The sequence below is a fragment of the Vulpes vulpes genome, chromosome 4 (assembly GCF_048418805.1).
Source record: "Vulpes vulpes isolate BD-2025 chromosome 4, VulVul3, whole genome shotgun sequence".
NCBI lineage: Eukaryota > Metazoa > Chordata > Mammalia > Carnivora > Canidae > Vulpes > Vulpes vulpes.
The window spans coordinates 18,765,241-18,787,214 of NC_132783.1; positions in this window are offsets into that span (position 1 = coordinate 18,765,241).

Here is a 21,974-nt window from a genome sequence, read left to right on the forward strand (position 1 = left end):
TAATATATGGGAACTCTCTGTACTTTTTGTTCAACTTTTCTGTAAACCTAAAACTAAAACTGCCATTATTTTTTTAAATAAATTTTTAAAAATATATACTGAGCAGCAATAATAATAATAATAGCTAACATTTATCCTAAATGCAATCACATGTATCCTTTTAAGAAGGAGACAAGGGGAGATTTAATGAGAAGAGGAGGTGATGTGACAGTGGAGGCAGAGATTGGAGTGTGGTGATTATAAACCCAGAAATGCTAGAAAGCCACTACCGGAAGCTGGGAGAGGCAGGGACTGATTCTGTCCAGAGGGAGTGTGACTCTGCCTAGATCTTACCTTCAGCCCAGTGAAACTGATGTTGGACTTTTGGCCTCCAGAGCTGTGAGACAATGGATTTATGTTGTGTTAAACCAACCAGTTTGTGGTGGTTTGATACAACAGCTACAGGGACTGAGTCCTCTGCCCATGCCACACTGGAATCAGTCTGGTGAATGTAACTTCAGGTACTCTGCTGAAGCAGTTGGATGTTCCTCACCACCCAATCTCTACCCCAAATATGACTTATGAGCAGAGACAAAAGGTCTAAGGACAACTAGAGTTGATTCACCCTAGCAGGTGACCCAGGGATCCCCATGTTAGCTTTTATTATTATTATTTCTGCTCAGTATATATTTTTGTCAACTCTTTCCTGCTACTGTGATTCTCTTGAGCTGCCTCATTTCTGATTTTTTTCTGAGACTGGTTCTTCAACTTTTGCCTCGATTCTATGAGTATATCCATATCCTTACAACAAATTCACTTATTAATGTAGGCAGAGTGGTTTCCTATTTTTTTAAAATTCTATATAGTTGCCTAGAAATACTGCTCTTTTTTTCTTATTTCCATAAGTTACCATCTAATGATATTCTCGATTCAACTTTCAAAAATTAAAATGAGAATTTAGTTATTGCTATTGAGTTGCTTTCATAAGGCAGTTTGGAACCCCCAGGGCATTCTTGATCACATGAATATGTGAGGGTTTCTAGAATGAAAAGGGGTGGGTAAAATAACTTTTTGGTTGTGATATAAGAGATAGTAGGTTTTTCTATTTAATAATAATAGAAGATTTACAAAAACAACAGAAAGCTGGGAATGGGAAAAGATGGAAGATAAAATAAACAGTACAGAATTATAGAACTTATTTTTATCAGTTTTAGTTTAGACTGTAAGAGTATTTCTGTAGTGAAACAATAATAGCACACAGAACTCAGCTTGTCTTCTTTTTTGCTAAAGTTCATCTTAACAAATATTAGGCTATGCCAGTTTCTGAAGCACAGAGACTTTGGACATGACCCTAGCACAGAGAATGACACACAGCAGGTTATAAATTGAATGAATGATTGAATGAGCAAACATGAATCTAGTGAGCAGGTGAAGCACAAAGGTGAAGGTTCACTTCTTTAGAATGAGGTCATTCCTAAGATACCACTTGATGTAAACTCCTGTGGGAAATTTGTCAGCCCTCATCATTCACTCTATTGATCCGGAAGTGGCAGAAAAAAATTGAGAGAAAATAGGTAGAAAATTATTCCCAGCCTTATCTCTTATAAAAGCAAAACAGTGAGATCTTTCCTCTTTGTAGCACCATGAAGCAATGATGACCTGCTTGTGTAATCTACAAAGGAAATGTTTGTTTATTTAACCCCTTAGCTATGCCTTTCATGTTCAGAAGGATGCAAAAATTTAGTCCATTATTGAAAAGTCTCACTATTAAGTAATCAGGCACATCAGGGAGAAGCAAGGGGTGGTGCTTTGTTTCCTTCCTAGCTGCACAGCCCTCCTTCCCCTGGGCGAGTGCTGCTCTCCTCCCTGCCACTGCTGCCACCACCACCAGCAGCCCTGAGTGTTTCCATCCCTGCCCCACTCTGCCCGTATATGTGCGCACACTCATATGATCCTACTGTTCCATCCTCTCAAGCTTTGGTCTGAGCCATCAGTTGTTCAGTTCATCCAGATAGTCCCCTGGTGCCTCTGGGATGAGGGTGCTTCAGATGTGACAAGTAGGAGGGAGGACCAAACAGCTTCCTGGTCCATCTGTAAGGTGACATCCAAGGGAAATAAGCTGTTCTCCTGATAACACAAACACATGTCTCTTAGCACATGGCCCTAGTGCCTTATTATGTCACAGAGTCTTTTGTTGATTTACCAAGGCCTGCTAAGATTGCTCAGTTTTTTAGCATAATGCTTGAGCTATTATGCTAAAAATTCTCTGTTGCTTTTTTTTCTGCTTTACATCTGTTTATCATTCTAGCAAGATGGGCTTTTGTAGAAGAAAGAGTAGACAGCTATAGACATGGCTGTGGTTGGGCATAGCCAAAAAAAAAAAAAACCAAAAACAAAAACCAATTTACTTGCAATATCTCCTGGTTCCTTTACTTCCTGTTATTTTTCTATTATTAGTCTTTTCCCTGAATGTTGTTTTAAAGAAGACATGCATTAAGAGTATCATAAACTGATTTACATGATTACTTCCCTGTCAGACAAGAGAGCTTTCTGGGTTTGAGACACGGAGCGGCTTGTTTGAGTAGGGGAGAGTGAGAATATGGAGGGACAATTAAAAAGCTCCCTGTGGAAGGGCCCAGAAAGTCAGGTCCAGGCAGGATGCCACAGTTATTTCTGTGGCAACCAGGGGGCCTCCTGAGGTCATGGACAGAAGGCAAGGAGGGCCAAGCCTGCTTATAATTGGAGGGACTGACAAGTTTCAGGGGGCTGACAATTCCTTGCAATGATATTCTCTACTAAAAGTGACATTGTTTTTAACTTTTTATTTGAAAATGATTTCAGACTTACAAATGGATAGTTTTTTAAGAAGGCATGCATTTTGGTAAAATTAGCAAAGTCTTAGGGAATAGGAGTTTACAGACATTAAGATGAATTCCTAGTTCTTACACCCTAGGTGGATGGGTGATGAGCAGGAGTAAGGCCAGGGGGTTAGGGAGAGGTGAGCTGCTTTCCTTGTGCTGCTCTTGGCTTCCTGTAATGCTTGTCTTTCCCTTCCCTTCCTTGCCTTCCTTCATTTTTTCCTTACCTCTCCCCACATTTATTCCTTTCCTTTTTCCTAGCCTTCCTTTCCATTTTTCAGATCCTACTGAAAATTTGCTCAGCCATGGGAGTCTCAGCTTTTTAGACTATAAAATGAGAACAAAAGCTCCCCCTTCACAGTGGTTAAGGAGGATTCATATATGCAAAGTGGGATAATGTGTAGTGTTCCCGGTTGAATGCCTAAAATAGAACACATGTTCAATAATAATTTCCCTTTCCTTTCTGATTCTCATTGGATTTGTTCATAAAATGCTGATTAATAGTAACTATCTATGCTGTGGTTATATAACTAATGGAAACACCAGATACAACACACAAAAAAAGAAAACAAAAACCTCTCACTAGCCCAAAGCTACAGAAGTGAATAATTCTGGGTTGTACAAAACTTTTGGAGACATCCTACAGAGATACAAAGAAAATGCTATATCTTAACCTAGAAGGAAGTAAACATGAAACTGGAAATATACACGAAACTGTGTTTCAAGATGACTTGAAAATGTTCTGGTGATGATAAAGACAGTGATTTCAAGATTAAGTTGATCTTTAAAGTCAGTACAATTCCAGTCCTAACCCCAACCCCCAAAATTTATGTGGAATAGCAAAGATCCAAGAATAGCAAGACACCGGGGATCCCTGAGTGGCTCAGTGGTTTAGTGCCTACCTTTGGCCCAGGGTATGATCCTGGAGTCCCAGGATTGAGTCCTGCATCGGGCTCCCTGCATGGAGCCTGCTTCTGCTTCTCTCTCTCTCTCTCTCTCTCTCTCTGTCTCTCATGAATAAATAAATAAAATCTTAAAAAAGAAGAATAGCAAAACACCTCTAAAGAACCAAGGCAGGGCTACTTGCCCTACCAGGTATGATGTTTTATATACAAGTGTGGTTGTTAAGATGGTGTAGTGTAGACACAAGGATAGACAAATAGACTAATGAATGAGTAAGGGGAGAAGATGGCAGGGGGAGTAGAAAGGCCAGAAGTAGACCTATCATATATGGTAATTCAGTATATGCAGAACACTGGGGAAATAACCCATAATATTTGGAAAATTAGTTATTTCTATGAAAAGTTTTAATTGATTTTCTACATCTCACAATATACAATAATAACTTTCAAGTAGAGCAAAACTAAAATATAAAAGGCAAGATGGTACAACTTTTAGAAGGACAAGTAAGGAGAATATCTTTAGGAATTCAGAGTAGGATAAATTTATGTATGTATGCTTGACATTTGTATGTATGTATGCTTGACATATGTATAGATACATATGTATCTATATGCTTGACAAAGCATATAGAAATACAGACTAAAAAGGAAATAATTGATAAATGTAGTTATGTTAAAACTAGCAGTATCTGATTGTCAAAATATACCATAAACGGGGGCATCTGGGTGGCTCAGTTGATTAAGCATCCAACTCTTGATTTCTGCTCAGGTCATGATCTCAGGGTCATGAGATCAAACCCCACACTGGGTTCCACACTTAGCGTAGAGCCTGCCTGAGATGCTCTGTCCCCTTTCTCCTTACCACTGCTCTGCTTGTATGCATACTTGCTCTCTAAATACATACATACATACATAAAATCTTCAAAAGTATTATAAAGAGAATAAAAAGCAATTCCTACAGTGGGAAAAGATATGTACAACACGTAAAACTACCGAGGGATATTTAGAATATATATTTGCAAAAGAAACCTTGCAAGAGACATGTACAGACATTTCACAGAGAAGAAAACACAAATGACCCTATGAAAAGATGTTTAGTTTTGCTAATACCAAACGATATAAAATATAATGAAATTTTATGCCTGCCATTTTATCCTTATCAAACTGGCTAGAGTCCAACCATCTCAAGTGGGGATGACTATTGAAGGCAACAATAACACTCATAGTCTGCTGATAGCATTGTAGACTAGTGCTTTAGAAAAAACTGGCGTTATCTAATGAAGTGGAACAAATGCATGCTCTATGGCTCAGGTATTTAATTTCTAGATGTATAGTTTATATGAGCATATATAGAAGGAGGCATAAATCATAATGTCCACAGTAGCATTGTATATAATTGTGAATATGGCCATATCCACAGCTACATGGATAAATCTCAAAGATGATATTGATTAAAGTAGGCAACACATTTATACAGATTTTTCTGTGGAAAAATGTCTACTCAAGTCCTCTGCCCATTTTTTAAAGTGGTTTGTTTTTTCTTTTGATATTAAGTTATGTAACTTCTTTGTATATTTTGGATATTAATCCCTTATCAGATGTATGATTTGCAAATATCTTCTTTCATTCAGCAAGTTATTTTTTTCATTTTGTTGCTTGTTTCTTTTGCTTTGTAAAAGCTTTTTTAGTTTGGTGTAATTCCATTTGTTTATTTAGCTTTTGTTGGCTGTGTTTGATGAGAGTAGTAAAAAAAAAATCAGAATGCCTGGATTTTTTTCTAGGAATTTTATGGTTTTATATTCAAGCCTTTAATCCATTTTGAATTTATTATTGTGCATAGTATAAGATCATGGTCTGGTTGCATTCTTTTGCATGTAGTTGTCTGATTTCCCCCATACCATTTATTGAGGAGATTGTTTTTTCCTTTTGTCATGGATTAATTGACCATATGTACATGTGTATATTTCTGGGAAGAAAAGTGAGCCCTTATACATCAATGGTAGGAGTATAAATTGGAGCAATTACTATGGAAAACAGTATGGAGTTTCCTCAAAAAATTAAAAACATCAAAACATTAAAAACTACCATACAATCTAGTAATTCCATATCCAGATATTTATACAAAGAAAATGATAACATCAAGTGAAGAGATACATGCACCCCTATATTCATTGCAGCATTATTTTTAATAACCCAAGATACGGAAGCAGCCTGAAGGCCCATCCATAGATGAATGGATAATGAAGATGTAATATATACATACACAATGGAATCTTAGCCGGAAAAAAGAAAATCTTGCCATTTGTGACAACATGGATGAATCTAGAGGGTACTATGCTAGGTGAGATAAGTCATTTAGAGAAAGACCAATGCCGTATGATTTCACTTACTTGTGGAATCAAAAAACAAAAACAAAAACAAACCAGGAACAGTCATAGATGCAGGAAACAAACTGTTGGTTAATGGAGTGGGGAAGGCGTTGGGGGTAGGTGAAATAGGTGAAGGGGATTAAGAGGTACAAACTTCTAGTTACAAAATAAATAAGTCATAGGGATATAATATACAGTATTGGGAATATAGTCAATAATATTGTAATAATTGTATGGTGACAGATGGTAACTGCATTTATGGTGAAGATTGTTCCATAATGTTTAAAAATATGGAATCACTATGATGTACACCTAAAACTAATAAGATATCAAAAGTCAATTATACTTCAATAAAAACTATACAATACTTTATTTATCAATAGATATACATGTAGCATATATACAAAAGCAAGGAAATGATTACTATATAATTGTTCTCTCTGGCGGGGAGGATGGGGAGATAATTGGGAGAAGAGTACAGGAGGTTTCTGGGATACTCATAATGTCTTCTTTTTTATTTTAGGTATTGTGTCCATGAGTGTTGATTAATTATAAAGATTTTATTTATTTATTTATGAGAGAGAGAGAGAGAGAGGCAGAGAAGACACAGGCAGAGGGAGAAGCAGGCTCCATGCAGGAAGCCTGATGTGGGACTCGATCCCAGGACTCCAGGATCATGCCCTGGGCTGAAGGCAAGTGCTAAACCCCTGAGCCACCCAGGGATCCCGAGTGTTGATTAATTATAATTCTTTATTCTTATATACCTTATATGTCTTATCTATACATATAAGAACACACGTATATGGATTTATATTTCACATATACCAAGCCTGAAACAGTGCTTGGTGCAGAAAAGTTACTTAAGAGACATTACTTTTCCTTTTCTCTCTCCCTACCTTCTGTTACATGACTATGACCTACCTAAACCCTTTGAACTTAGGTAGGTGATGGTGAAATAACAAGGCTAGACCACTGTCAGTTATTCATTAGACTGTTCAAAGGAGAGAACATCTCAGTGACATTAGTCAGGCAAATAAGACAGAGCCAGGCCTGCTGAGTTCAGGATTGCTGATGAAGTAGTTTGGCAAAAAACCTTGGTGATAATAGCTACAGCCAGCTGCCTTGTAGCAATTTCTGGCTGAGCCGGTAATAGGAGCAGATTTCTGTGTGAAATGACTGTTATGCATGTGTGTACATATTATTTTATCTCAATGTATTTCAGTTGCAAAACAATTGGCAAATTTAAACTTTGTATTTAGATCCATGTTCTGCATTTTATAGCACCATCGATGTTATTATTTAATTATATCTTGATGGGCCAGTCTACTTTTTTTGACTTCCTGAAACTCTCCTCTTTGTCTCAGAGATATTTTTGTATTTATCAATTTTTGAAAATTAGAAGCAAATCACCATTAAAACAGGTGATGCCTGAAAACAGGTGATGCCTGAAAAAAGGCATCACCATTAAACAAACCTTACTCTGTTTTTTGAAAACGAGGATAATTTGAATAATCATACTTGCTTTTTACCTTTGTATGCTTTGTCTTCTTTCACCTTAAGTAGCTCTGCCTTTATAGGTCCTTAAAGAGATTGTTGCTTTGATTTGAGTAGGTGGCCAATATCAAGATAGTACTTGGTAGTTTTTTCAATGTTTAAATATAGTACATATAGTAATATATAATAGTAGTCTATTGTTATCCTATTTATCTCAAGAGTGAATAGAGATAGGCCAGAGGAATAAACTATAGCAGCAGAAAAAAAATCTACATTTATTTTTTGATCTGAGTTGGTATGACTGCCCTGCTTTTGAAGTAGCAAACATCTCTTCTTTGTCTTTGCTGGTCCCACTATCTATCTATAGGATATGGTCCCGGTTGGCTCATCACCATAGCTCCATTTCCAGCAGAGGGAAGGGGAAAGAGGGAAAGGGAGAAAGAGCAGGTTTCAGGATTTAAAATTAATGAGAGTTTAATCTGCTGTGTCATTTTATCTACCTTAATATTTTCCCATCTTAGAGGAAGCTCCTGTAATGTTTTATGCTTTTCACTGCAAAAGTCTCAAATCCCCAGGAACTCAAAATTGTAAAGTCTCTGCTCCTGTTCCCCTAACCCTCTTGTTCAAGATGGGGATTAGATCAATCAGGAATATCAACTTAATTTTTGATGATTTCTTTGACATTTATCAGATGTTTCCTTTTTTTTCCTTTTTGGTAATGCCATCCTATTTGAAACAGCAATGGCTAGGACACTCAAAAAAATTGGGTTATCCTTTGTAAGCATTTTGAACAGAAGATTTAATAGTTAAATGCCTACTTAGAAAATGTCTTGACATTTTCTTTATTGCAATACTCAAAATTGAACAATTTTCAAAAGTGATCTTCAAACTTAAATATATGTGCATGGAATGAAATGTTTTTCACTCTTTTATAAAATTAATCACCATCTTTTAATGTCATTTAAATACTAATGATGCCATGTAGAATGATACAGCAGTTGGAGTCAGATTTTAGATGCTGCTGATCTTGGTTTCTTTTCCATGCCCTCCCCTATAAAAATGCTACTTCTAGTTTTCCTGATTCAGAATTTACATTTTAGTCAGAGACTTAATCAGCCAATAGATAACGAACATGTACTTATCAATATGAAAGCACCATGGTAATTCTTGCCAGGTAAAGGAAAAAGGGTGGGTCAGTCCTCAAATTTGTTATAATTTTGTTTATATAATGTTTATTAGTTTATAAAATATTTTTACCTAACTTTTCTTAATGGGTTCTTACTGAAAGAGATTTAGGGAGTACATAAGTGATTAACAGAGTGACTTAAAGACTATATTTTATTTTAAAAAACTCTAAATAATAATTTTCACATTTTAAAAGTGAGGAAATTGAGGTTCAGAGAAGTTAAATCACTTGCTCCAAAGCACATAGATAAGAGTTAGGTCAGGGCTTACTGCCAGCTGCTTCTGATTCCAGGCCTGCTGTTCTTACAACGCATCTTTCTACAGAGGTGGAGACAATGAGATACCACCTCACACCAGTGAGAATGGGGACAATTAACAAGACAGGAAACAACAAATGTTGGAGAGGATGTGGAGAAAGGGGGACCCTCCTGCACTGTTGGTGGGAATGTGAACTGGTGCAGCCACTCTGGAAAACTGTGTGGAGGTTCCTCAAAGAGTTAAAAATAGACCTGCCCTACGACCCAGCAATTGCACTGCTGGGGATTTACCCCAAAGATTCAGATGCAATGAAATGTCTGGACACCTGCACCCCGATGTTCCTAGCAGCAATGTCCACAATAGCCAAACTGTGGAAGGAGCCTCGGTGTCCATCGACAGATGATGGATAAAGAAGATGTGGTTTATGTATACAATGGAATATTACTCAGCCATTAGAAACGACAAATACCCACCATTTGCTTCAACGTGGATGGAACTGGAGGGTATTACGCTGAGTGAAATAAGTCAATTGGAGAAGGACAAGCATCATATGGTCTCGTTCAATTGGGGAATATAAAAAATAGTGAAAAGGAATAAAGGGGAAAGGAGAGAAAATGAGTGGAAAATATCAGCGAGGGTGACAAAACATGAGAGACTCCTAACTCTGGGAAATGAACAAGGGGTGGTGGAAAGGGAGGTGGGCGGGGGGGATGGGGTGACTGGGTGATGGGCACTAAGGGGGGCACTTGATGGGATGAGCACTGGGTGATATGTTATATGTTAGCAAATTGAACTCCAATAAAAAAAACATGAACATTAAATACATGCAAACCAATGAATTATCATTGCAAAAATATTTCCTCTTTCATATTCTAGCTCTTGATTTTCAGATAAAAAAAACACCACTTTATACCTTTACCTCCAAAAAATACTTATATATTTAAAGCCCAAGACATAATCTTTAAAATGAGTGACCTATAATAAAAATCGTCAATTATATTCTAAAAAACAAAATAACAATGATAATAATCTATCATTCACTGAGTGCCACTATCTAGGAAACATAGTATATGAGCTGTACATATAGGATATCTGAGTGGCTCAGCGATTGAGCATCTACCTTAAGCCCAGGGCCTATGCTGGGTCTAGGGATCAAGTTACACATTGGGCTTCCCATGGGGAGCCTGCTTTTCCCACTACCTATGTCTCTGTCTTTCTCTGTGTGTCTCTCATGAATAAATAAAGAAAATATTAAAAAAAAAGAGCTTGGGGGATCCCTGGGTGGCTCAGCGCCTGCCTTCAGCCCCGGGTATGATCATGGAGTCCCCGGAATCGAGTCTCACATTGGGCTCCCTGCATGGAGCCTGCTTCTCCCTCTGCCTGTGTCTCTGCCTCTCTTTCTCTCTCTCTCTCTGTGTCTCTCATGAATAAATTAAAAAATCTTAAAAAAAATAAATAAAAAATAAATAAAAGAGATGGAGATTAGGGTATAGATAATAACCAAATATCAAGTTAACACATTTTTAGAATTGGTCTGTTAAATAACTCAAGCTAAAGTATGGTGTTAGTATTTAATCAGAGCCCCGACAGTTTTATTTTATTTTATTTTATTTTATTTTATTTTATTTTATTTTATTTTATTTTACTTTATTTTATTTTACTTTATTTTATTTATTTTATTTATTTAATTTTATTTTATTTTTAATTTTAATTCCAGTATAGTTGACATCCAGTGTTATATTAGATGGACACTTGGTCTACTCCCATAATTTGACTATCGTAAATAATTCTGCAACAAACATAGGAGTGCATATATCTTTTCTAATTAGTGTTTTTGTATTATTTGGGTAAATACCCATTAGTAGAATTACTGGATCATATCCTAATTTCCAAAATTCTTTTGAGGAACCTCTATACTGTTTTCCACAGTGGCTACACCAGTTTGCATTCCCACCAACAGTGCAAGAAGGTTCCTTTTTTTTTTTTTTTTTTTTGAATCATCCCAACACTTCTGGGTCTTTGTGTTGTTGATTTTAGTCATTCTGACAGGCATGAGATGTTATCTCACTGTGGTTTTGATTTGCATTTCCATTATGGTTAGTGATGCTGAGCATCTTTTTATGTGTCTTTGGCCATCTGTATGCCTTCTTTGGAAAAATGTCTGTTCATATCTTCTGCCCATTTTTAATTGGATTATTATTTTTGGTGTTGAGTTGTATAAGTCCTTTTTATATTCTGGGTACTAATACTTTATCAGATATATCATTTGCAAATATCTTCTCTTGTTCAGTAGGGTATCTTTTAGTTTTGTTGATTGTCTTTGCTATGTAGAGCTTTTAATTTTGATGTAGTCCCAATAATTTATTTTTGCTTTAGTCTTCATTACCTCAGGAGAGTTATCTAGAAAAATGTTGCGATGGCTGATTCAGAGAAATTACTGCCTGTGCTCTCTTTCAGGATTTTTATGGTTTCAGGTCTCACATTTAGATCCTTTATCCATTTTAGCTTATTTTTGTGGGTAATGTAAGAATGTGGTCTAGTTTCATTATTTTGTATGTTGTTCTCCAGTTTTCCTAATACCATTTGCTGAAGACACTGTCTTTTTTCCTCATTGCTATTCTTGCCTCCTTTGTTGATGATTAAATGACTATATAAACATGGGTTTACTTCTGGGAGTCCATTCTGTTCTATTGATCAGTGTGTCTATCTTTGTGCCAGTACCATATTATTTTCATTGTTATGGCTTTGTAGTGGATCTTCAGATCTGGGACTGTGATACCTCCAGTTTTGTTCATTTTCAAGAGGGCTTTGGCTCTTCATGGTCTTTTGAAGTTTCATATAAATTTTAGGATAATTTTAGGGAAGGGGAAAGTTTTAGTTCTAGGAAAAATGTTGTTGATGTTTTTAAAGAGATTGCATTAAATCTGTTATTGCTTTGGGTAGTATGGACATTTTAACAATATTGGTTCTTCCAATCTGTGAGTACAGAATATTTTTCTATTTGTTTGTGTCATCTTCAATTTCTTCATCAATATTTTATCATTTTCAAAGTAAAAGTCTTTTACCTCCTTGGTTAAGTTTATTCCTGTAATTGTAATATGATGGTGTTTTCTGAATTTCTCTTTCTGCTAGTTCATTATTAGTGTATGGAAATGCAACAGATATCTTTATATTGATTTTGTATCCTGCAACCTTACTGAATTAATTTATCAGTTCTAGCAATTTTTTGGTGGAGTTTGTAGGATTTTCTGTATATTGTATCATGTCATCTGAAAATAGGCAAAATTTTATTTCTTTCTTACCAATTTGGATGCCTTTTATTTCTTTTTCTTGTCTGTTTGCTGTAGCTAGGATTTCCAGTATTGTTGAATAAAAGTGGTGAGAGTGGACATCCTTGTCTTGCTATTATCTTAGGGGAAAAGCTCTCAGTTTTTCACCATTTTTAATATTTTATTTTATTTCAGTTTATTTATTCATGAGAGACAGAGAGAGAGAGAGAAAGAAAGAGAGGGAGAGAGAGGCAGAGACACAGGCAGAGGGAGAAGCAGACTCCCTGTGGGGAGCCTGATTCAGAACTCGATTTCAGGACCCCAGGATCATGCCCTGAGCCAAAAGTAGAGGCTCAACCACTTAGCTACCCAGGTGTCCCAGTTTTTCACCACGGAATATGATGTTAGCTATGGGTTTTTCATATGTGTCCTTTGTGATGTTGAGGTATGTTCCCCTTAAACCTTTACGTTGTTGATTTTTATCATGAATAGATGTACTTTGTCAAATGCTTTTTCTGAATATATTGAAAGGATCATATGGTTTTATTGTTTCTCTTGTTGACATGATCTATCATGTTGGTTGCTTTGTGTATGTTGAACCACCCTTGCAACTCAGGAATAAACCCACTTGATTGTGGTGAATGATTTTTTAAATGCATTGTTAAATTGGTTTGCTAATGTTTTGTTGTGTGTTTTTGCCTCTATGTTCATCAGAGATATTGGCCTGTAGTCCCCCCACCCCTTTCTTGGTGTGTCTTTATCTGGTTTTATTATCAGGGTAATGCTAGCCTCTAAGAATGAATTTGTGAACTTTCCTTCCTCTTCTATTTTTTGGGGGGAATAGTTTGAGAAGATTAGGTATTCACGCTTCTTTACCTATGTAGCCATCTGGTTTACCACTTTTGTTTGTTGGGAGTTTTTTGATTACTGATTCAATTTCATTGCTGGTAATGAGATTGTTTAAATTTTCCATTACTTTCTTCTAGTTTTGGGAGGTTATATGTTTCTAGGAATTTATTTCTTCTAGATTGTCCATTTTGTTGGCATATAATTTCTCACAGTATTTTGTTATGATCCTTTGTGTTTCTGTAGTGTTGGTTATTTCTCCTCTTTCATTTCTGATCTCATTTATTTGAATTTCTCTCTTCCTGTCTCTCTTTGATGAGTCTGCTTAGGATTTGTCAATTTTGTTCATCTTTTCAAAGAAACAATACCTGGTTTCATTGATCTGTTCTATTGTTTTGTTAGTTTCTATTTCATTTATTTCTGCTCTACTCTTTCCTTCTTTCTCTGGTTTTGGGTTTTCTTAGTTCTTCTTTTTCTATTTCCTTGAAGTGTAAGGTTTGGCTGTTTGTTTGAGATTTTCCTTGTTCTCGAGGTAGGTTTGTATTGCTATAAACTTCCTCCTTAGAATATATTTCGTTGTATTCCAAAGGTTTTGGACCTTTGCGTTTTCATTTTCATTTGTTTCCATGTATTTTTTGATTTCCTGTTTGATTTCTTGGCTGATTCATTCATTGTTTAGTAGCATGTAATTTAACCTCCATGTATTTGTGTTCTTTCTAGATTTTTCTTGTTACTGATTTCTAGTTTCATAGCATCATAGTCAGGAAGGTTGTATGGTATTACTTCAGTCTTTTTGAATTTGTTAAGACTTGTCTTATGGCCTAACACGATCTATTCTGGAGGATGGTTCATGTGCACTGGAAAAGGATGTACAGTCTGCTGTTCTAGGATAGAATGTTCTCAATATAGATCTATCTGGTCTAATTTGTCATTTAAGACAGTTTCCTTGTTGATTTTTCTGCTTGGATGATCTATACATTAATGTAAGTGGAGTGTTAAAATCCCCTACTATTATTATATTACTATTGATTATTTTCTTTATGTTTGTTATTAGCTACTTTATGTATTTGGGTGCTCCCATGTTGGGTGCATAAATATTTACAATTATTATATATTCTTGTTGGATTCTTTCCTTTGTGATTTATTGTGTTTTCTTTGTCTCTTATTACTTATTACAGTCTTTGTCTTAAAGTTTATTTTGTCCAATATAAGTATTGCTTCCCAGTTTTCTTTTCACTTCCATTTGCATGATAATTGCTTTTCTGTTCCTTCACTTTCAATCTGCATGTGCCTTTAGATCTGAAATGAGTCTCTTGTAGGCAGCATATAGATGGGTCTTGCTTTTTTATTCAGTCTATCAACCCGTATCTCTTGAGTGGAGCATTTAGTCCATTTGCTTCAAGGTAATTATTGATAGGTATATATTTATTGCCATTTTGTACTTGTTTTATGATTGTTTTTGTAGTTCTTCTCTATTTCTTTCTTTTTTTTTAATTTTTATTTACTTATGATAGTCACAGAGAGAGAGAGAAAGGCAGAGACACAGGCAGAGGGAGAAGCAGGCTCCATGCACCAGGAGCCCGATGTGGGATTCCATCCCGGGTCTCCAGGATCGCGCCCTGGGCCAAAGGCAGGCGCCAAACCGCTGCGCCACCCAGGGATCCCCTCTATTTCTTTCTTTTCTTCTTTTCTTCCCTTATGGTCTGATCACTTTCTTTAGTGATATGCTTGGATTCCTTTCTCTTTAGTTTTTGCATCTCTATTACTAGTTTTTGATTTCTGGTTACCATTAGTTTATATATAACATCTTATACATATAGCAGTATCTATTAAGTTGATGGTCACTTAAATTTGAACAAACTGTAAAAGCAGTAAATTTTTATTCTTCTTTCTCCTGAGTCTTAGGTATATGGTGTCATAGTTTGTATCCTTTTATTTTTTGAATCCTTTGACTGATTTTTATAGATATACTTGATTTTACTGGCTCTTATGCTTTGTACTTTTCTTATTCCTGCTTGTGGTCTTTCTTTTCCACTCAAAGAATCCCCTTGAACTTGTCTTGTAGGGCTGGTTTAGTGATGAATTCTTTTAACTTCTGTTTGTCTGGGAAACTCTTTTTCTCTCCCTCTGTTTTGAATGATAACCTCAATGAATAGAGTATTCTTGGCTAAAGGTTTTTCTTTTTTTCAGCACTTTGAAAGAAAAAATAAGAGAAAAAGAAGAGAAATGTAATATTACATATTTTGGCCTGCAAAGTTTCTGCTGAAAGCTCAGCTTATAGCCTTACGGGGTTTCCTTTAATGTAACTTTTCTTTTTTCTTGCCTTTTTAAAAAGTATCTCTTTATTACTACTTTTTGCCATTTTCATTGCTATATTTCTTGGAATGCACCTCCTTGGGTTGATTTTGTTGGAGGCTCTCTGTGCCTCCTAGATCTGGATTTCTCTTTCCTCCCCCAGATTCAGGAAGTTTTCAGCTATTGTTTCCTAAAATACATTTTCTGCCCCCTTTTCTCTCTCTTTTCCCTCTGGGATCCCTATATTTAGGTGTTCTGATGCTTGGTGTATCACTGAGTTCCCTGTCTATTTTAATTTATTATTATTATTTACTCTCTCCTGTTCAGCTTGATTGCTTTCTATTATTCTGTCCTTCATGTTATTGATCTTTTCTTCTCCCTATATGCTACTATTTATTCCAGCGAGTGTATTTTTATTTGTTTTTTAAGGATTTACTTATTTGGGGGGAGTATGGGCAGAGGGGCAGAGAAACTTAAGCAGACTCTGTCCTGGGCACAGAGCCCCACACAGGGCTCAGCCTCACTACTTTAAGATCATGACTTGAAACCAAGTAGGTTTCAACCATGACTGCTACCAAGTAGCAGAAACCAAGAGTAGGATGCTTAACTGACTGTGCCACCCCCTCATCTAGTGTATTTTTAATTTTATTTATTGAGTTTTTCATCTCTGATAGTTTCTTTTTTATGTTTTCTATCTCTTTTTAAGGGGTCTCACTGAGGTCCTCTACTCTTTTCTTAAATATAGTGATTATCTTTAGGACCATTACTTTAAATTCTCTGTCTGGTATCTTACATTTCTCTATTTCAATTAGCTCTCTTGCTGTGATTTTTGTCTTGTTCTTTCATTTGGGACTTACTGTTCTCTTTCCTCATGTTGTCTAACTCTCTGTTTCTATGTGTTAGGAAAATCATCTATATCCCCTGCTCTTGAAAGTATTGGTCTTATGAAGAAGAGGTCCTGTAGTGCCCTTCAGTTCAATGTCTTCTATTCACCAGAACCTGGTTCTTCATGGGTGTCTCCTATGTGTGTTGTGTGCATCCTACTGTTGAGCCCTGGCCAATTTGCCTTCAGTCCAGTCATCTGCAATGACTCTCTTTGCCTGTTTTGGGCAGAGTTTGGACCTTGTATTATCAGTAGGCCAGTCTGGGGCCACTTTGGGCTTGAGTTGAGTCAGACCAGGCATTTTCCAGAGATACAGTAGCAGTGAACTGCAGGGCCCTTTCCTTGTGTTGTTCCCTGAGAAGCTTTGGTTGGTGGATGGGGCCTGAATTTAGATCAACACTAGAGACGTGTCCTCTCCAATATGCCCTCAGCCAAAGTCCATCCAATACATTTCCACCCAAGCCTGGCAAGAGGGGAAGATAACCACATGTACTAATCTGACTATAGCCCCAGCAGTGTGAGGACCAGTCATCTGATCTAAAGTCAGGCCCCATCCACCAACCAAAGCTTCTCAGGGAATAACACAAGGAAAGGGCCCTGCAGTTCACTGCTACTGCATCTCTGGAAAATGCCTGGTCTGACTCAACTCAAGCCCAAAGTGGCCCCAGACTGGCCTACTGAAAATACAAGGTCCAAACTCTGCCCAAAACAGGCAAAGAGAGTCATTGCATATGACTGGACTGAAGGCAAATTGGCCAGAGCTCAACAGTAGAATGCACACAACACACATAGGAGACACCCATGAAGAACCAGATTCTGGTGAATAGAGGACATTGAACTGAAGGGCATTACAGGACCTCTTCTCCTGGCTCTCCTCGAGCTTGCAGATTTTGAAAGTTTAAGGTGTTAAGCCCCAATGATTGTAAGAACTCATAAAATTATACTTCTCTGGTTTTCAAAACCAAATATTATGGGGATTTATCTTTTCTATGGGAGTTTCTCACGCTTACGGTGCCTCTGTGAGGATCTGTTTCTTTCTTCTCTTTGCCTTTGGACTCCCTTCTTCCCATCGACAGTCCTAGTCCCATCGGTCCATTTTAGTTTCAACTAAGTCTCTACCCCTCCTACTTTATTTGATATGGCCTCTTCTCTGCGTTTAGTTGTGGAGTCATTTTCTGGATTATTTACACTCTTCTACCAGTTGTTTTCTGGATTATTTACACTAATGTGAATGTTATCTAGTTGTATCCATAGCAGAAGTTTTGCTTAGGATCCTCCTACTCCACCATCTTCCTCTGAAGTCCAGAGCCCCTACTCTTAATCCCAGCTCTACCACCTTCTGGGTGACTTTGGGAAAGTCTCTTAAACATTTTGGAGTTTAGTTTCCTTGATCTATAAAATTGGTAATATTGAAATGGCAACTTCTATAATCCTTTTTAGATGATAGCTAGGCTTCTGCAATTACCTGTACTTTTTAATGGACATGTTTTGTGATTTAGACTTTGAAGTAGGGCAGTAGAAATTTGTTCATGGTTCCCTTTCACACATATCAGGGAAAGCTGGATTGCTGGGTGAGGAAACATCTTCTTTGTGTGATATATATATACATATGTAATACACACAACGAGGTACTCTTTGTGTGATACACACACACACACACACACACACACACACCAATGAGGTACTACTGCATAACTATTAGAATGTCAAAAATCCCAAACACTGACAGCACCAAATGCTGGTGAGGATGAGGAGTAATAGAAACTTTCACTCATTGGTGGTGAGAACATGAAATTGCATAGCCATTTTGGAAAACAGCTTGGCAGTTTCTTACAAAATTAAACTTACTCTTACCATATGATCCAGGAATTGTGCTCCTTGCACAATTCTTAAGAGTTGAAAATTTATGAAAGCCAAAGCACGTTTTTTTTATATAAAATTTATTCATAATTGCCAAAACTTAGGACCAACAAACATGTTCTTCAGTGGTGAATGAACAAACTGTGGTACAGACAATGGAATATTATGCATTGCTAAAAAGAAATGAGCTACCAAACTATGAAAAAAACATGGATAAATCTTAAATGCATGATACTAACTGAAAGAAGCCAATCTGAAATGCTACATATTGTATGATTCCAACTATGTGATGTTCTGGAAAAAGCAAAACTATGAAGAGAGTAAAAAGATCAGTGTTGTAAGGAATTAGGAAGGAGGAAGGGATGGATAGGCAGAGCACAGAGGACTTTTAGGGCAGTGAAACTATTCTGTATGATACTATGTGTACATACATGTCAGTATACATTCGTCAAACCCATAAAATATACAACATCAAGAATGAGCTCTAATGTACAGTGTGGGCTTTGGGTGATAATGATGTGTCATTTCAGGTTTGCTGATTTTAACAAATATACCACTCTGGTACAGGATGTTGCTAGTGGGGAAAACTATGCATGTGGGGATTAGAAAATATATGGGAAGTCTGTATATTTTCTGTTCAGTTTTGCCGAGAACCTAAAAATGCCCTAAGAAATAATATATGCTTTAAAAGAAAAGTGGAATCATATTATTCCTGTTTTGTGATTTGCTTTTTTTATGCATCATATTTTGAAGATTTACCTGTGTTGATGTGTATACCTTTAATTATTCATATACACTGCTACATAATATTCAGTTGTGGGATATACAATTATTTATTCTGTTGGTGGACATTTTGGTAGTGCATACAATGTATGTGTGTCCTTGTGCACATCTACAAGAGTTTTCCTAGAAAATAGGAAATTACCTAAGAATTATCATTAGGGCCATTAGGCTAAGAATCCATTCAGCTTTATTTTTTTTTAAGATTTATTTATTTATTCATGATAGACCCAGAGAGAGAGAGAGGCAGAGACACAGGCAGAGGGAGGAGCAGGCTCCATGCAGGGAGCCTGATGCGGGACTCGATCCCAGGACTCCAGGATCGCTCCCAGGGCCAAAGGCAGGCGCCAAACCACTGAGCCACCCAGGGATCCCTTCCATTCAACTTTAAAGATAATGCTGAATTGTTTTACAAATTGTTATATCAATTCTACATTCACCATCTGCATGTGACAATTACTATTGCTCTACATTGTAGCTAATATATTTATATATTTATATTTAGCTAATCTGGTAAGTGTAATTTGCACTTTCCTGATTACTAATGAAGTTGAGTGTGTTTTCATGTTTATAGGCCATTTGTGTTTCCTCTTCTGTGAAGTTTTTAACCACTTCCTTTCCCTGTTTTTATTGTTTCTTAATAATACTCCTCTGTAGATAATACATGCTTTGAAAGTTGTCTCTTTGTGACTTATTTTGAAAATTCCTTTTATGTTGTTTTTTAATAAAGAAAAGTTCCTGATTTTAATATAGTCATATTTAACAATTATTTCTTTTTGGTAGACTTCTTTTTTTAAGCTGCTTTATTGACTAATGATTGACATAGAAAAACTATAGGTTTTTAATGAAAACAAATTGATGTATTTGGTGATAAGTATACACCTGTGAAACCATCATCACTATCAATGTCATAAATTTATCCATCACTTCCACAATTTTCCTCTTTTTTTTCATTTTGTGATAAGAGTACTTAGCATAAGATCTACCCTCTTAGCAAATTTTAAATTATACAAAAGAGTATTAATCAAAGGCCTAGTGTTGCACAGTAGGTCTCTAGAACCTAGTTATTTTGCATTACTGAAGCTATGTACCCTTTGAACACCTCTCCATTTCTTCCTCCTTCTAATCCCTTGACACCACCATTCTCCTCTTCTTTTATGTATTTGACTATTTTAGATTTCACATATAAGTGAGATTATGCAAATTTGACTTCCTGTATCTGACTTATTTCACTTATGTCTATCCATGTTGTCACGAGTGGCATAATTTCCTTCTTAGAGGATAATAATCTGGTGTGTGTGCATGTATAGATATGGATATGGATAGATAGATGTATTTATATATGCCCACCACATTTTCTCTATCCAATTTGTCTGATGATAGACACTTAGGTTGTTTTAACATCTTGGCTACTATGAATAATGCTGCAATTAACATGGGAGTACAGATACTTCTTTGAGATCCAGATTTCAATTCCTTTGGATATATATTCAGACATAGAATTGCTGGATCAAATGATAATTCTACTTTTAATTTTCTACAATGGATATACCAATTTACATTCCCTCTATCAGTGTACAAGAGTTCTCTTTTCTCCACATCCTCACCACTTGTCCTTTGTATTTTGATCATAGCCATCCAAATAGGTGTGAGGTGATATTTCGTTGTCATTTCAATTTGCATTTCCCTGATGATTAGTGATGTTGAGCATTTTTTCAGATACCTATTGGCCATTTTTATGTCTTTCTTAAAGAACTATTTATTTAGGTCTTTTGCCTGTGTTTTAATTAGATTGTTTTTTGCTATTGAGTGGTAGGAGTTCCTTATATAATTTGGATACTAAACCCCTTATCAGATATATGGTGTGCAAATATTTTCTCCCATTATATAGGTTGCCTTTTCATTTTGTTAATTATTTCTTTAGCTGTGGAGAAGTTTTTAGTTTCATGTAAGCTCATTTGTCTATTTTTGCTTTTGCTTTTTGCTGTCATACCCAAGAAATTATTGCCCAACATAATGTCTAAAAGATTCTTTCCTATATTTTCGTTTAAGACATTTATTGTTCCAGTTTTTACGTTTAAATCTTTAATCCATTTTGGGTTGATCTTTGTATATGTTATGAGATAAGGCCCAATTCTATTCTTTTGCATATGAATACCCAATTTTCACAACACCATTTATTTTATTTTATTATTTATTTTACCATTTCATTTATTGGTGTTCAATTTGCCAACATACAGAATAACATGCAGCACTCATCCCATCAAGTGCCCCCCTCAGTGCCCGTCACCCATTCACCCCCACCCCCCACCCTCCTCCCCTTCCACCACCCCTAATTCGTTTCCCAGAGTTAGGAGTCTTCATGTTCTGTCTCCCTTTCTGATATTTCCTACCCATTTCTTCTCCCTTCCCTTATATTCCCTTTCACTATTATTTATATTCCCCAAATGAATGAGAACATATAATGTTTGTCCTTCTCTGACCGACTTACTTCACTCAGCATAATACTCTCCAGTTCCATCCACGTTGAAGCAAATGGTGGGTATTTGTCATTTCAAATGGCTGAGTAATATTCCATCGTATACATAAACCATATCTTCTTTATCCATTCATCTTTCGATGGACACCGAGGCTCCTTCCACAGTTTGGCTATTGTGGCCATTGCTGCTAGAAACATCGGGGTGCAGGTGTCCTGGCGTTTCATTGCATCTGTATCTTTGGGGTAAATCCCCAGCAGTGCAATTGCTGGGTTGTAGGGCAGGTTTATTTTTAACTCTTTGAAGAACCTCCACACAGTTTTCCAGAGTGGCTGCACCAGTTCACATTCCCACTAACAGTGCAGGAGGGTTCCCCTTTCTCCACATCCTCTCCAACATTTGTGGTTTCTTGCCTTATTAATTTTCCCCATTCTCACTGGTGTGAGGTGGTATCTCATTGTGGTTTTGATTTGTATTTCCCTGATGGCAAGTGATGCAGAGCATTTTCTCATGTGCATG